The sequence below is a fragment of the Narcine bancroftii genome, chromosome 6, assembly GCF_036971445.1.
Source record: "Narcine bancroftii isolate sNarBan1 chromosome 6, sNarBan1.hap1, whole genome shotgun sequence".
NCBI lineage: Eukaryota > Metazoa > Chordata > Chondrichthyes > Torpediniformes > Narcinidae > Narcine > Narcine bancroftii.
The window spans coordinates 227,604,126-227,618,274 of NC_091474.1; the positions used below are offsets into that span (position 1 = coordinate 227,604,126).

General features: G+C 41.6%; 9 non-coding genes and 8 pseudogenes across 9 annotated transcripts; all 17 read left to right on the forward strand.

Annotated features, from left to right (window-relative positions):
- Positions 1-591: 591 nt before the first annotated feature.
- Positions 592-710, forward strand: LOC138737999 (5S ribosomal RNA). Its single transcript, XR_011341429.1, has one exon. It is a non-coding gene; the product is annotated as a 5S ribosomal RNA (ribosomal RNA).
- A 641-nt stretch (positions 711-1,351) lies between these two features.
- On the forward strand, positions 1,352-1,469 carry LOC138738321 (5S ribosomal RNA; annotated as a pseudogene).
- Positions 1,470-1,816: 347 nt separating this feature from the next.
- Positions 1,817-1,935, forward strand: LOC138738299 (5S ribosomal RNA; annotated as a pseudogene).
- Positions 1,936-2,794: 859 nt separating this feature from the next.
- LOC138738229 (5S ribosomal RNA) lies at positions 2,795-2,913 on the forward strand (annotated as a pseudogene).
- A 338-nt stretch (positions 2,914-3,251) lies between these two features.
- On the forward strand, positions 3,252-3,370 carry LOC138737856 (5S ribosomal RNA). Its single transcript, XR_011341286.1, has one exon. It is a non-coding gene; the product is annotated as a 5S ribosomal RNA (ribosomal RNA).
- Positions 3,371-4,015: 645 nt separating this feature from the next.
- On the forward strand, positions 4,016-4,134 carry LOC138738000 (5S ribosomal RNA). The gene has a single exon (XR_011341430.1). It is a non-coding gene; the product is annotated as a 5S ribosomal RNA (ribosomal RNA).
- A 641-nt stretch (positions 4,135-4,775) lies between these two features.
- LOC138738322 (5S ribosomal RNA) lies at positions 4,776-4,893 on the forward strand (annotated as a pseudogene).
- Positions 4,894-5,240: 347 nt separating this feature from the next.
- Positions 5,241-5,359, forward strand: LOC138738300 (5S ribosomal RNA; annotated as a pseudogene).
- Positions 5,360-6,218: 859 nt separating this feature from the next.
- Positions 6,219-6,337, forward strand: LOC138738230 (5S ribosomal RNA; annotated as a pseudogene).
- A 338-nt stretch (positions 6,338-6,675) lies between these two features.
- LOC138737857 (5S ribosomal RNA) lies at positions 6,676-6,794 on the forward strand. Its single transcript, XR_011341287.1, has one exon. It is a non-coding gene; the product is annotated as a 5S ribosomal RNA (ribosomal RNA).
- Positions 6,795-7,439: 645 nt separating this feature from the next.
- Positions 7,440-7,558, forward strand: LOC138738001 (5S ribosomal RNA). The gene has a single exon (XR_011341431.1). It is a non-coding gene; the product is annotated as a 5S ribosomal RNA (ribosomal RNA).
- Positions 7,559-8,199: 641 nt separating this feature from the next.
- On the forward strand, positions 8,200-8,318 carry LOC138738113 (5S ribosomal RNA; annotated as a pseudogene).
- A 334-nt stretch (positions 8,319-8,652) lies between these two features.
- LOC138737888 (5S ribosomal RNA) lies at positions 8,653-8,771 on the forward strand. Its single transcript, XR_011341318.1, has one exon. It is a non-coding gene; the product is annotated as a 5S ribosomal RNA (ribosomal RNA).
- Positions 8,772-9,416: 645 nt separating this feature from the next.
- Positions 9,417-9,535, forward strand: LOC138737956 (5S ribosomal RNA). The gene has a single exon (XR_011341385.1). It is a non-coding gene; the product is annotated as a 5S ribosomal RNA (ribosomal RNA).
- A 650-nt stretch (positions 9,536-10,185) lies between these two features.
- On the forward strand, positions 10,186-10,304 carry LOC138738253 (5S ribosomal RNA; annotated as a pseudogene).
- Positions 10,305-10,644: 340 nt separating this feature from the next.
- LOC138737869 (5S ribosomal RNA) lies at positions 10,645-10,763 on the forward strand. Its single transcript, XR_011341299.1, has one exon. It is a non-coding gene; the product is annotated as a 5S ribosomal RNA (ribosomal RNA).
- A 645-nt stretch (positions 10,764-11,408) lies between these two features.
- LOC138737957 (5S ribosomal RNA) lies at positions 11,409-11,527 on the forward strand. The gene has a single exon (XR_011341386.1). It is a non-coding gene; the product is annotated as a 5S ribosomal RNA (ribosomal RNA).
- The last annotated feature ends 2,622 nt before the right edge of the window (positions 11,528-14,149 follow it).

The window sequence follows — 14,149 nt, forward strand, 5'->3', positions numbered from 1 at the left end:
TTTCTCTATATCTTTTTTCTCTTTCTTTCTCTCTTCCTTTCATTCCATCATTCATTCTCCTTTAATTCTTCTCATTCTTTCACATTATGCCTCATTCTATTTCTCAACCTACTTTGATGCACTCTTGCTTTCTTTCTCTCACTCACTCTTTCTCTATTTTATATCTCTCATACTCTCTCTCTTTTCTTTCCTCTCTCTGTCACTCTCACTCTTTCTTTCTTTTATTCCTTCATTAATTCTTTCCCTTTTAATCCTTCTCATTCTTTAAGTAATCCTGCATCATTCTATCTCTTGCTTTGATCTACTTTCACACCCTCTTACTTTCTTCTCTCACTCACTTTTTCTCTATTTTCTATCTGTCACACTCTCTCTTTACTTTTATCTCTCTCAATCACTGTTGCTCTGTCTTTCTCTGTTTTTCACTCGCTCTCTCTCTCCCTCTGTCGCTCTCTGCTTCACTTCTCTCTCTCTAGGACTGTCTATATTGAAATGTTTTGCTTGTCTTATTTGTTGTATTGTTCCTGAGTGTGCAGTGGCATATGTGTGTGTGCTGGTGAGTTGGTTAAGGGGTGTCAGAAGCAGGCACCTGCCGCCTACGGCCATACTAGCCTGAAAATGCCCGATCTCGTCTGATCTCGGAAGCTAAGCACGCTCAGTCCTGGTCAGTACTTGGATGGGAGACCGCCTGGGAATACCAGGTGCCGTAGGCTTTTGCCTCTCACTACCAACCCATTTTTCTTCTATTCTGCTTCTCTCTCTCTCTCTTTCTCTATATCTTTTTTCTCTTTCTTTCTCTCTTCCTTTCATTCCATCATTCATTCTCCTTTAATCCTTCTCATTCTTTCACATTATGCCTCATTCTATTTCTCAACCTACTTTGATGCACTCTTGCTTTCTTCTCTCACTCACTCTTTCTCTATTTTATATCTCACATACCCTCTCTCTTTTCTTTCCTCTCTCTGTCACTCTCACTCTTTCTTTCTTTTATTCCTTCATTAATACTTTCCCTTTTAATCCTTCTCATTCTTTAAGTAATCCTGCATCATTCTATCTCTTGCTTTGATCTACTTTCACACCCTCTTACTTTCTTCTCTCACTCACTTTTTCTCTATTTTCTATCTGTCACACTATCTCTTTACTTTTATCTCTCTCACTCACTGTTGCTCTGTCTCTCTCTGTCTTTCACTCGCTCTCTCTCTCCCTCGGTCGCTCTCTGCCTCACTTCTCTTTCTCTTCCTCTTGGATTGGATCTATTGAAATGTTTTGCTTGTCTTATTTGTCCTGCGTGTGCAGCGGCACATGTGTGTGTGCTTGTGAATTGGTTAAGTGTTGTTGGAAGCAGGCACCTGCTGCCTACGGCTGGACTAGACTGAAAACGCCCGATCTCGTATGATCTCGGAAGCTAAGCAGGCTCAGGCCTGGTCAGTAATGGATGGGAGAGCGCCTGGGAATACCATGTGCCGTAGGCTTTTGGCTTTCAGCACCCACCCATTTTCCTTTCTTTCGATTTATCTATCTGTCTCACTTCCTTTCTTTCTTTCTCTTCCATTCATTCTCTTTCAGTCTTTCTCATTCTTTCACTCATACTCACTCACTCACTGTCGCTCTGTCACTCACTTCTCTATCTCTCTCTCTCTCTGTCTCTCTCTCTCGCTCCCTCGGTCGCTCTCTGCCTCACTTCTCTTTCTCTTCCTCTTGGATTGGCTCTATTGAAATGTTTTGCTTGTCTTATTTGTTGTATTGTTCCTGAGTGTGCAGTGGCATATGTGTGTGTGCTGGTGAATTGGTTAAGTGTTGTCAGAAGCAGCCACCTGCTGCCTACAGCTGTACTAGACTGAAAACGCCTGATCTCGTCTGATCTCGGAAGCTTACCAGGCTCAGGCCTGGTCAGTACTTGGATGGGAGAGCGCCTGGGAATACCATGTGCCGTAGGCTTTTGGCTTTCACCACCCACCTATTTTTCTTTCTTTCGATTTATCTATCTGTCTCACTTTCTTTCTTTCTTTCTTTCTCTTCCTTTCATTCATTCTCTTTCAGTCTTTCTCATTCTTTCACTCATTCTCACTCACTCACTGTCGCTCTGTCACTCACTTCTCTATCTCTCTGTCAATCGCTCTCTCTCTCTCTGTCTCTCTCTCTCACTCCCTCGGTCGCTCTCTGCCTCACTTCTCTTTCTCTTCCTCTTGGATTGGCTCTATTGAAATGTTTTGCTTGTCTTATTTGTCCTGAGTGTGCAGCGGTACATGTGTGTGTGCTTGTGAATTGGTTAAGTGTTGTTGGAAGCAGGCACCTGCTGCCTAAGGCCGGACTAGTGATATGTATGTGGGTAAAGACAAAAATAGACTGAGGGATGAAGACGGGTAAGGAGGGTAAAAACGACCACAATTGATATGTATGCGGGAAAAGAGGTATAAGAGTGAATAGAGACAATGGGCATATGTGAAAGTATTCTTCTCATTCTTCAAGTAATCCTGCATCATTCTATCTCTTTCTTTTATCTACTTTTACACTCTCTTACTTTCTTCTCTCACTCACTTTTGCTCTATTTTCTATCTGTCACACTCTCTCTTTACTTTTCTCTCTCTCACTCACTGTTGCTCTGTCTCTCTCTGTCTTTCACTCGCTCTCTCTCTCCATCGGTCGCTCTCTGCCTCACTTCTCTCTCTCCTCCTCTCGGATTGGCTCTATTGAAATGTTTTGCTTGTCTTATTTGTTGTATTGTTCCTGAGTGTGCAGTGGCATATGTGTGTGTGCTGGTGAGTTGGTTAAGGGGTGTCAGAAGCAGGCACCTGCTGCCTACGGCCGTACTAGACTGAAAACGCCCGATCTCGTCTGATCTCGGAAGCTTACCAGGCTCAGGCCTGGTCGGTACTTGGATGGGAGAGCGTCTGGGAAGACCAGGTGCCGTAGGTTTTTGGCTTTCAGCACCCACCCATTTTTCTTTCTTTCGATTTATCTATCTGTCTCACTTTCTTTCTTTCTTTCTCTTCCTTTCATTCATTCTCTTTCAGTCTTTGTCATTCTTTCACTCATACTCACTCACTCACTGTCGCTCTGTCACTCACTTCTCTATCTCTCTCTGTCTCTCTCTCTCTCGCTCTCTCGGTCGCTCTCTGCCTCACTTCTCTTTCTCTTCCTCTTGGATTGGCTCTATTGAAATGTTTTGCTTGTCTTATTTGTCCTGCGTGTGCAGTGGCACATGTGTGTGTGCTGGTGAATTGGTTAAGTGTTGTCAGAAGCAGACACCTGCCGCCTACGGCCATACTAGCCTGAAAACGCCCGATCTCGTCTGATCTCGGAAGCTAAGCACGCTCAGGCCTGGTCAGTACTTGGATGGGAGACCGCCTGGGAATACCAGGTGCCGTAGGCTTTTGCCTCTCACTACCAACCCATTTTTCTTCTATTCTGCTTCTCTCTCTCTCTCTTTCTCTATATCTTTTTTCTCTTTCTTTCTCTCTTCCTTTCATTCCATCATTCATTCTCCTTTAATTCTTCTCATTCTTTCACATTATGCCTCATTCTATTTCTCAACCTACTTTGATGCACTCTTGCTTTCTTTCTCTCACTCACTCTTTCTCTATTTTATATCTCTCATACTCTCTCTCTTTTCTTTCCTCTCTCTGTCACTCTCACTCTTTCTTTCTTTTATTCCTTCATTAATTCTTTCCCTTTTAATCCTTCTCATTCTTTAAGTAATCCTGCATCATTCTATCTCTTGCTTTGATCTACTTTCACACCCTCTTACTTTCTTCTCTCACTCACTTTTTCTCTATTTTCTATCTGTCACACTCTCTCTTTACTTTTATCTCTCTCAATCACTGTTGCTCTGTCTTTCTCTGTTTTTCACTCGCTCTCTCTCTCCCTCTGTCGCTCTCTGCTTCACTTCTCTCTCTCTAGGACTGTCTATATTGAAATGTTTTGCTTGTCTTATTTGTTGTATTGTTCCTGAGTGTGCAGTGGCATATGTGTGTGTGCTGGTGAGTTGGTTAAGGGGTGTCAGAAGCAGGCACCTGCCGCCTACGGCCATACTAGCCTGAAAATGCCCGATCTCGTCTGATCTCGGAAGCTAAGCACGCTCAGTCCTGGTCAGTACTTGGATGGGAGACCGCCTGGGAATACCAGGTGCCGTAGGCTTTTGCCTCTCACTACCAACCCATTTTTCTTCTATTCTGCTTCTCTCTCTCTCTCTTTCTCTATATCTTTTTTCTCTTTCTTTCTCTCTTCCTTTCATTCCATCATTCATTCTCCTTTAATCCTTCTCATTCTTTCACATTATGCCTCATTCTATTTCTCAACCTACTTTGATGCACTCTTGCTTTCTTCTCTCACTCACTCTTTCTCTATTTTATATCTCTCATACCCTCTCTCTTTTCTTTCCTCTCTCTGTCACTCTCACTCTTTCTTTCTTTTATTCCTTCATTAATACTTTCCCTTTTAATCCTTCTCATTCTTTAAGTAATCCTGCATCATTCTATCTCTTGCTTTGATCTACTTTCACACCCTCTTACTTTCTTCTCTCACTCACTTTTTCTCTATTTTCTATCTGTCACACTATCTCTTTACTTTTATCTCTCTCACTCACTGTTGCTCTGTCTCTCTCTGTCTTTCACTCGCTCTCTCTCTCCCTCGGTCGCTCTCTGCCTCACTTCTCTTTCTCTTCCTCTTGGATTGGATCTATTGAAATGTTTTGCTTGTCTTATTTGTCCTGCGTGTGCAGCGGCACATGTGTGTGTGCTTGTGAATTGGTTAAGTGTTGTTGGAAGCAGGCACCTGCTGCCTACGGCTGGACTAGACTGAAAACGCCCGATCTCGTATGATCTCGGAAGCTAAGCAGGCTCAGGCCTGGTCAGTAATGGATGGGAGAGCGCCTGGGAATACCATGTGCCGTAGGCTTTTGGCTTTCAGCACCCACCCATTTTCCTTTCTTTCGATTTATCTATCTGTCTCACTTCCTTTCTTTCTTTCTCTTCCATTCATTCTCTTTCAGTCTTTCTCATTCTTTCACTCATACTCACTCACTCACTGTCGCTCTGTCACTCACTTCTCTATCTCTCTCTCTCTCTGTCTCTCTCTCTCGCTCCCTCGGTCGCTCTCTGCCTCACTTCTCTTTCTCTTCCTCTTGGATTGGCTCTATTGAAATGTTTTGCTTGTCTTATTTGTTGTATTGTTCCTGAGTGTGCAGTGGCATATGTGTGTGTGCTGGTGAATTGGTTAAGTGTTGTCAGAAGCAGCCACCTGCTGCCTACAGCTGTACTAGACTGAAAACGCCTGATCTCGTCTGATCTCGGAAGCTTACCAGGCTCAGGCCTGGTCAGTACTTGGATGGGAGAGCGCCTGGGAATACCATGTGCCGTAGGCTTTTGGCTTTCACCACCCACCTATTTTTCTTTCTTTCGATTTATCTATCTGTCTCACTTTCTTTCTTTCTTTCTTTCTCTTCCTTTCATTCATTCTCTTTCAGTCTTTCTCATTCTTTCACTCATTCTCACTCACTCACTGTCGCTCTGTCACTCACTTCTCTATCTCTCTGTCAATCGCTCTCTCTCTCTCTGTCTCTCTCTCTCACTCCCTCGGTCGCTCTCTGCCTCACTTCTCTTTCTCTTCCTCTTGGATTGGCTCTATTGAAATGTTTTGCTTGTCTTATTTGTCCTGAGTGTGCAGCGGTACATGTGTGTGTGCTTGTGAATTGGTTAAGTGTTGTTGGAAGCAGGCACCTGCTGCCTAAGGCCGGACTAGTGATATGTATGTGGGTAAAGACAAAAATAGACTGAGGGATGAAGACGGGTAAGGAGGGTAAAAACGACCACAATTGATATGTATGCGGGAAAAGAGGTATAAGAGTGAATAGAGACAATGGGCATATGTGAAAGTATTCTTCTCATTCTTCAAGTAATCCTGCATCATTCTATCTCTTTCTTTTATCTACTTTTACACTCTCTTACTTTCTTCTCTCACTCACTTTTGCTCTATTTTCTATCTGTCACACTCTCTCTTTACTTTTCTCTCTCTCACTCACTGTTGCTCTGTCTCTCTCTGTCTTTCACTCGCTCTCTCTCTCCATCGGTCGCTCTCTGCCTCACTTCTCTCTCTCCTCCTCTCGGATTGGCTCTATTGAAATGTTTTGCTTGTCTTATTTGTTGTATTGTTCCTGAGTGTGCAGTGGCATATGTGTGTGTGCTGGTGAGTTGGTTAAGGGGTGTCAGAAGCAGGCACCTGCTGCCTACGGCCGTACTAGACTGAAAACGCCCGATCTCGTCTGATCTCGGAAGCTTACCAGGCTCAGGCCTGGTCGGTACTTGGATGGGAGAGCGTCTGGGAAGACCAGGTGCCGTAGGTTTTTGGCTTTCAGCACCCACCCATTTTTCTTTCTTTCGATTTATCTATCTGTCTCACTTTCTTTCTTTCTTTCTCTTCCTTTCATTCATTCTCTTTCAGTCTTTGTCATTCTTTCACTCATACTCACTCACTCACTGTCGCTCTGTCACTCACTTCTCTATCTCTCTCTGTCTCTCTCTCTCTCGCTCTCTCGGTCGCTCTCTGCCTCACTTCTCTTTCTCTTCCTCTTGGATTGGCTCTATTGAAATGTTTTGCTTGTCTTATTTGTCCTGCGTGTGCAGTGGCACATGTGTGTGTGCTGGTGAATTGGTTAAGTGTTGTCAGAAGCAGACACCTGCCGCCTACGGCCATACTAGCCTGAAAACGCCCGATCTCGTCTGATCTCGGAAGCTAAGCACGCTCAGGCCTGGTCAGTACTTGGATGGGAGACCGCCTGGGAATACCAGGTGCCGTAGGCTTTTGCCTCTCACTACCAACCCATTTTTCTTCTATTCTGCTTCTCTCTCTCTCTCTTTCTCTATATCTTTTTTCTCTTTCTTTCTCTCTTCCTTTCATTCCATCATTCATTCTCCTTTAATTCTTCTCATTCTTTCACATTATGCCTCATTCTATTTCTCAACCTACTTTGATGCACTCTTGCTTTCTTTCTCTCACTCACTCTTTCTCTATTTTATATCTCTCATACTCTCTCTCTTTTCTTTCCTCTCTCTGTCACTCTCACTCTTTCTTTCTTTTATTCCTTCATTAATTCTTTCCCTTTTAATCCTTCTCATTCTTTAAGTAATCCTGCATCATTCTATCTCTTGCTTTGATCTACTTTCACACCCTCTTACTTTCTTCTCTCACTCACTTTTTCTCTATTTTCTATCTGTCACACTCTCTCTTTACTTTTATCTCTCTCAATCACTGTTGCTCTGTCTTTCTCTGTTTTTCACTCGCTCTCTCTCTCCCTCTGTCGCTCTCTGCTTCACTTCTCTCTCTCTAGGACTGTCTATATTGAAATGTTTTGCTTGTCTTATTTGTTGTATTGTTCCTGAGTGTGCAGTGGCATATGTGTGTGTGCTGGTGAGTTGGTTAAGGGGTGTCAGAAGCAGGCACCTGCCGCCTACGGCCATACTAGCCTGAAAATGCCCGATCTCGTCTGATCTCGGAAGCTAAGCACGCTCAGTCCTGGTCAGTACTTGGATGGGAGACCGCCTGGGAATACCAGGTGCCGTAGGCTTTTGCCTCTCACTACCAACCCATTTTTCTTCTATTCTGCTTCTCTCTCTCTCTCTTTCTCTATATCTTTTTTCTCTTTCTTTCTCTCTTCCTTTCATTCCATCATTCATTCTCCTTTAATCCTTCTCATTCTTTCACATTATGCCTCATTCTATTTCTCAACCTACTTTGATGCACTCTTGCTTTCTTCTCTCACTCACTCTTTCTCTATTTTATATCTCTCATACCCTCTCTCTTTTCTTTCCTCTCTCTGTCACTCTCACTCTTTCTTTCTTTTATTCCTTCATTAATACTTTCCCTTTTAATCCTTCTCATTCTTTAAGTAATCCTGCATCATTCTATCTCTTGCTTTGATCTACTTTCACACCCTCTTACTTTCTTCTCTCACTCACTTTTTCTCTATTTTCTATCTGTCACACTATCTCTTTACTTTTATCTCTCTCACTCACTGTTGCTCTGTCTCTCTCTGTCTTTCACTCGCTCTCTCTCTCCCTCGGTCGCTCTCTGCCTCACTTCTCTTTCTCTTCCTCTTGGATTGGATCTATTGAAATGTTTTGCTTGTCTTATTTGTCCTGCGTGTGCAGCGGCACATGTGTGTGTGCTGGTGAATTGGTTAAGTGTTGTCAGAAGTAGACACCTGCCGCCTACGGCCATACTAGCCTGAAAACGCCCGATCTCGTCTGATCTCGGAAGCTTACCAGGCTCAGGCCTGGTCAGTACTTGGATGGGAGAGCGCCTGGGAATACCATGTGCTGTAGGCTTTTGGCTTTCAGCACCCACCCATTTTTCTTTCTTTCGATTTATCTATCTGTCTCACTTTTTTCTTTCTTTCTCTTCCTTTCATTCATTCTCTTTCAGTCTTTGTCATTCTTTCACTCATACTCACTCACTCACTGTCGCTCTGTCACTCACTTCTCTATCTCTCTCTGTCTCTCTCTCTCGCTCCCTCGGTCGCTCTCTGCCTCACTTCTTTTTCTCTTCCTCTTGGATTGGCTCTATTGAAATGTTTTGCTTGTCTCATTTGTCCTGCGTGTGCAGCGGCCATGTGTGTGTTCTGGTGAATTGGTTAAGTGTTGTCAGAAGTAGACACCTGCCGCCTTCGGCCATACTAGCCTGAAAACGCCCGATCTCGTCTGATCTCGGAAGCTAAGCAGGCTCAGTCCTGGTCAGTACTTGGATGGGAGACCGCCTGGGAATACCAGGTGCCGTAGGCTTTTGCCTCTCACTACCAACCCATTTTTCTTCTATTCTGCTTCTCTCTCTCTCTCTTTCTCTATATCTTTTTTCTCTTTCTTTCTCTCTTCCTTTCATTCCATCATTCATTCTCCTTTAATTCTTCTCATTCTTTCACATTATGCCTCATTCTATTTCTCAACCTACTTTGATGCACTCTTGCTTTCTTTCTCTCACTCACTCTTTCTCTATTTTATATCTCTCATACTCTCTCTCTTTTCTTTCCAATCTCTGTCACTCTCACTCTTTCTTTCTTTTATTCCTTCATTAATTCTTTCCCTTTTAATCCTTCTCAATCTTTAAGTAATCCTGCATCATTCTATCTCTTGCTTTGATCTACTTTCACACTCTCTTACTTTCTTCTCTCACTCACTTTTTCTCTATTTTCTATCTGTCACACTCTCTCTTTACTTTTATCTCTCTCAATCACTGTTGCTCTGTCTCTCTCTGTTTTTCACTCACTCTCTCTCTCCCTCTGTCGCTCTCTGCTTCACTTCTCTCTCTCTAGGACTGTCTATATTGAAATGTTTTGCTTGTCTTATTTGTTGTATTGTTACTGAGTGTGCAGTGGCATATGTGTGTGTGCTGGTGAGTTGGTTAAGGGGTGTCAGAAGCAGGCACCTGCCGCCTACGGCCATACTAGCCTGAAAACGCCCGATCTCGTCTGATCTCGGAAGCTAAGCACGCTCAGTCCTGGTCAGTACTTGGATGGGAGACCGCCTGGGAATACCAGGTGCCGTAGGCTTTTGCCTCTCACTACCAACCCATTTTTCTTCTATTCTGCTTCTCTCTCTCTCTCTTTCTCTATATCTTTTTTCTCTTTCTTTCTCTCTTCCTTTCATTCCATCATTCATTCTCCTTTAATCCTTCTCATTCTTTCACATTATGCCTCATTCTATTTCTCAACCTACTTTGATGCACTCTTGCTTTCTTCTCTCACTCACTCTTTCTCTATTTTATATCTCTCATACTCTCTCTCTTTTCTTTCCTCTCTCTGTCACTCTCACTCTTTCTTTCTTTTATTCCTTCATTAATACTTTCCCTTTTAATCCTTCTCATTCTTTAAGTAATCCTGCATCATTCTATCTCTTTCTTTAATCTACTTTCACACTCTCTAACTTTCTTGTCTCACTCACTTTTGCTCTATTTTCTATCTGTCACACTATCTCTTTACTTTTCTCTCTCTCACTCACTGTTGCTCTGTCTCTCTCTGTCTTTCACTCGCTCTCTCTCTCCCTCGGTCGCTCTCTGCCTCACTTCTCTCTCTCCTCCTCTCGGATTGGCTCTATTGAAATGTTTTGCTTGTCTTATTTGTTGTATTGTTCCTGAGTGTGCAGTGGCATATGTGTGTGTGCTGGTGAGTTGGTTAAGGGGTGTCAGAAGCAGGCACCTGCTGCCTACGGCCGTACTAGACTGAAAACGCCCGATCTCGTCTGATCTCGGAAGCTTACCAGGCTCAGGCCTGGTCGGTACTTGGATGGGAGAGCGCCTGGGAATACCAGGTGCCATAGGCTTTTGGCTTTCAGCACCCACCCATTTTTCTTTCTTTCGATTTATCTATCTGTCTCACTTTCTTTCTTTCTTTCTCTTCCTTTCATTCATTCTCTTTCAGTCTTTCTCATTCTTTCACTCATACTCACTCACTCACTGTCGCTCTGTCACTCACTTCTCTATCTCTCTCTCTCTGTCTCTCTCTCTCGCTCCCTCGGTCGCTCTCTGCCTCACTTCTCTTTCTCTTCCTCTTGGATTGGCTCTATTGAAATGTTTTGCTTGTCTCATTTCTCCTGCGTGTGCAGCGGCACATGTGTGTGTGCTGGTGAATTGGTTAAGTGTTGTCAGAAGCAGACACCTGCTGCCTACGGCCATACTAGCCTGAAAACGCCCGATCTCGTCTGATCTCGGAAGCTAAGCATGCTCAGGCCTGGTCAGTACTTGGATGGGAGACCGCCTGGGAATACCAGGTGCCGTAGGCTTTTGCCTCTCACTACCAACCCATTTTTCTTCTATTCTGCTTCTCTCTCTCTCTCTTTCTCTATATCTTTTTTCTCTTTCTTTCTCTCTTCCTTTCATTCCATCATTCATTCTCCTTTAATTCTTCTCATTCTTTCACATTATGCCTCATTCTATTTCTCAACCTACTTTGATGCACTCTTGCTTTCTTTCTCTCACTCACTCTTTCTCTATTTTATATCTCTCATACTCTCTCTCTTTTCTTTCCAATCTCTGTCACTCTCACTCTTTCTTTCTTTTATTCCTTCATTAATTCTTTCCCTTTTAATCCTTCTCAATCTTTAAGTAATCCTGCATCATTCTATCTCTTGCTTTGATCTACTTTCACACTCTCTTACTTTCTTCTCTCACTCACTTTTTCTCTATTTTCTATCTGTCACACTCTCTCTTTACTTTTATCTCTCTCAATCACTGTTGCTCTGTCTCTCTCTGTTTTTCACTCACTCTCTCTCTCCCTCTGTCGCTCTCTGCTTCACTTCTCTCTCTCTAGGACTGTCTATATTGAAATGTTTTGCTTGTCTTATTTGTTGTATTGTTCCTGAGTGTGCAGTGGCATATGTGTGTGTGCTGGTGAGTTGGTTAAGGGGTGTCAGAAGCAGGCACCTGCCGCCTACGGCCATACTAGCCTGAAAACGCCCGATCTCGTCTGATCTCGGAAGCTAAGCACGCTCAGTCCTGGTCAGTACTTGGATGGGAGACCGCCTGGGAATACCAGGTGCCGTAGGCTTTTGCCTCTCACTACCAACCCATTTTTCTTCTATTCTGCTTCTCTCTCTCTCTCTTTCTCTATATCTTTTTTCTCTTTCTTTCTCTCTTCCTTTCATTCCATCATTCATTCTCCTTTAATCCTTCTCATTCTTTCACATTATGCCTCATTCTATTTCTCAACCTACTTTGATGCACTCTTGCTTTCTTCTCTCACTCACTCTTTCTCTATTTTATATCTCTCATACCCTCTCTCTTTTCTTTCCTCTCTCTGTCACTCTCACTCTTTCTTTCTTTTATTCCTTCATTAATACTTTCCCTTTTAATCCTTCTCATTCTTTTTTTTTTTTTTTTTTTTTTTTTTTTAAATTTTTTATTTTTCACACCATAAATCACAATAGCCATGATATACACTTTTTCTTTTCCACACATTTACAGTGACTTTTTCTCCCTCCCCCCTCCCTCCTCCCAAGCCACCCCCCCATCCCTCCCCCCTCTCATCCATTTTAGTTATACAATCTAGGTTGCATTAATTCAGTTAGACAATGTTGTCATTCAACAAAAATACACCAGAAATTCTACTGAGTCCATTTTTTTCTTCTCTTCTCCTTCCATCAACTTAGGTAATGTTTGTTCCCGGTAGGTTTTCGCTATTGTATTTAATGTAAGGCTCCCATACTTGTTCGAATATTTCAATATTATTTCTTAAACTATATGTTATTTTTTCTAATGGAATACATTTATTCATTTCTATATACCATTGTTGTATTTTCAAATTATCTTCCAATTTCCAGGTTGACATAATACATTTTTTTGCTACAGCTAGGGCTATCTTAACAAATCTTTTTTGTGCATCCTCCAAGTCAATTCCAAATTCTTTATTTTTTATGTTACTTAGGAGAAAGATCTCTGGATTCTTTGGTATATTGTTTTCTGTTATTTTATTTAATATCTGATTGAGATCATCCCAAAATTTTTCTACTCTCTCACATGTCCAGATTGCATGAATTGTTGTTCCCCTTTCTTTTTTACATCGAAAACATCTATCAGATACTGTTGGGTCCCATTTATTTAACTTTTGCGGTGTAATGTATAGTCTGTGTAACCAATTATATTGTATCATACGCAGCCTCGTATTTATTGTATTTCTCATCGTTCCAGAGCATAACTTCTCCCATGTTTCCTTTTTTATCTTTATATTTAAATCTTGTTCCCATTTTTGTTTAGTTTTACCATTTGTTTCCTCATTTTCCTTTTCTTGCAGTTTAATATACATATTTTTTATAAATCTTTTGATTAACATTGTATCTGTAATCACATATTCAAGGTTACTTCCCTCTGGTAAACTCAAGTTGCTTCCTAATTTATCTTTCAAGTAGGATCTCAGTTGGTAATATGCCAGCGCTGTATCTCCCGTTATATTGTACTTATCTCTCATTTGTTCAAAGGATAAGAATCTACTTCCTGAAAAACAATTTTCTATTCTTTTAATCCCTTTTTTTTCCCATTTTCTAAAGGCAAGGTTGTCTATTGTAAAAGGGAGTAGCTTATTTTGCGTCAATATTAGTTTTGGTATTTGGTAATTTATTTTATTTCTTTCTACATGTATCTTCTTCCATATATTGAGGAGATGGTGTAATACTGGAGAAGTTCTATGTTGTACCAATTTTTCGTCCCATTTATATAATATGTGTTCAGGTATCTTTTCCCCTATTTTATCTAATTCTAGTCTCGTCCAGTCTGGTTTTTCCCTTGTTTGATAAAAATCTGATAGGTACCTTAATTGTGCGGCTCTATAATAATTTTTGAAGTTTGGCAATTGTAAGCCTCCTTGTTTATACCATTCTGTTAATTTGTCTAGTGCTATCCTCGGTTTCCCCCCTCTCCATAAAAATCTCCTTATTATTTTCTTTAACTCTTTGAAGAATTTTTCTGTCAGTTGTATTGGCAATGCCTGAAATAAGTATAGTATCCTTGGAAAAATGTTCATTTTAATACAGTTTATCCTTCCTATCAGTGTTAGTGGTAGCTCTTTCCAATGCTCTAAATCGTCCTGTAGTTTTTTCATTAGTGGATTGTAATTGAGTTTATATAATTGGCCTAGATTTTTGTTTATTTGCACACCTAGGTATCTTATTGCCTGCGTTTGCCATCTGAATGGGGATTCCTCCTTAAATTTTGAGAAATCCGCGTTATTCATAGGCATTGCTTCACTTTTATTTACGTTTATCTTGTATCCCGACACTTCTCCATATTCCTTCAATTTCTTATATAGTTCTTTTATTGATAGTTCTGGTTCTGTTAAGTACACTATCACATCATCCGCAAACAGACTGAGTTTATATTCCCTGTCTTTTATTTTTATTCCTTTTATATTATTATCTCTTCTTATCGATTCTGCTAGTGGTTCTATAGCTAGCGCAAACAATAATGGTGATAGTGGGCATCCCTGCCGCGTTGACCTGCTTAAGTTAAATTGCTTTGATACATGTCCATTTACTGTCACTTTCGCTAACGGTCCCTTATATAATGCTTTAATCCAATTAATATACTTCTCCGGTAAACTGAATTTTTGCAATACTTTGAACAAGTAATTCCATTCTACTCTGTCGAAGGCCTTCTCTGCGTCTAAAGCAACTGCTAC